This window comes from Poecilia reticulata, chromosome 14 (assembly GCF_904066995.2).
Source record: "Poecilia reticulata chromosome 14, P_reticulata-male-v2, whole genome shotgun sequence".
Classification (NCBI taxonomy): Eukaryota; Metazoa; Chordata; class Actinopteri; order Cyprinodontiformes; family Poeciliidae; genus Poecilia; species Poecilia reticulata.
The window spans coordinates 2,113,298-2,114,927 of NC_088843.1; positions in this window are offsets into that span (position 1 = coordinate 2,113,298).

Here is a 1,630-nt window from a genome sequence, read left to right on the forward strand (position 1 = left end):
CCAACCAATTCTGATTTTTGTTAAATAAATTCCATTTTAAATTATCCCTTGTGTTGCTTCCCTTTCATTTGTTATGGTTTAAGAGCCAGACCATAACACTATAAAATCCATGGAAAGTAAGCTAAGATTAGTGGAAGGTTAAATTGAAAATGTTGCTTTTGAAAACGGTGTTGCTTTTGTGTAATTACAGCTAAAATTATTCATATTCAGAGGATATCTCACCCTCCCCCAAGTCACAATAAAATGCTTTAGCAAAGCAACGTTATCCATTGCCTTGTAATCAAGGTACTTTAAATTATAGGCCTTTTTATATCAAATCTTCTTTATTCGTGGTGGTCTTGTCTCCTATTGGTTCCACTAGCACAGAATGCAGATTATAGAGATTTAAATAGCACAGCAGAAATGAGTAGGACCTTCAACAACAGGCCATAATTAAAGCCATTTCTTTTTCTCCATCTGGCGCTCAGTCCACCCAAAAACAAGCCTCGGAAACCAGAATCCAAACTGCAAACGTGACGGCTTGCATGGATTACATTACCGTAACGAACATAAACGATGAACTGTAATAAGAAAAATAAAAACTTGCTTGAGAAAGCATCGCAACCCATTTTTATAGGCTCTTGGAGGAAATAACGGAGCATATATCGAGTATAAATAAATTGGGGCTGTTTGTTTAGTAAAGTGCCTTAAAATAACTAATTTTTACAACGAAAGAAAAAACTATAAATTTAAGAAACGAATCCTATTTGAATAAATAAATTAAAAGAAATGGATGAACATAAGGATTTCATCATTTATGATGAAAACATTCTTTTGATTAGTTAAAAACTACATCAAAAGAATATCAGACATTGAGATCAAGTTAGACATGCCATGGAATCAAATAAAGAGAAGTCTTACTAAAATGTTTTGACAGATCATTGAAATAATAAATTAGAACTAAAGTTACATGGAAACCGAGCTAAAATATATATTTTTAACATTTAAGAACATATGAGCTACAATCAAGACCATATAGAGGTCGTTCCAAATGTGAGGGTTAAATTATTGAATGGTATTTTGTTAACACTACATCTTCAGTAATTTAATTAAATAAAGTAAATAATTTAAGGATCTGAAATGCTATCACAGATCTTGTTTCAAGTACTTTGGGTTGAGGGGGTTTATATTATGTGCAAAATAATAGGAAAAATTTACAGGCAGCGAAAAGTGACAACAGTGACTTATTGTTCAAATAACTTAAAACAACATTGACTGCAGGAGGCGCTGTTTCTTCTGCAGCACCAAACCAACATGGAAAATAAACATATATCAGATTATTATAAACATGGCTATATCTGTTTTGAATTACTGTTTTTTGATTGGAACATCCAGTTATCTAAACCAACAAAAGGGTTGATTGTGCTGCTTTGATAGCAGAGCAGCCTATTTATTCCACATTAAGTATCTAAAAACTAAATATAATTTTAGTATATGACAATGTCTGTATTTAAAAACAAGAGGCAAACTATTGCAATAATTTTATGGAAGAAAAAAAAATCATTGACTTTGTTCTGAATGTTAATTTTATATGTTAATTTGTAAGTTGAACTTCAATATCACATTACTTACTTCAGGAGCTGCACCCAAA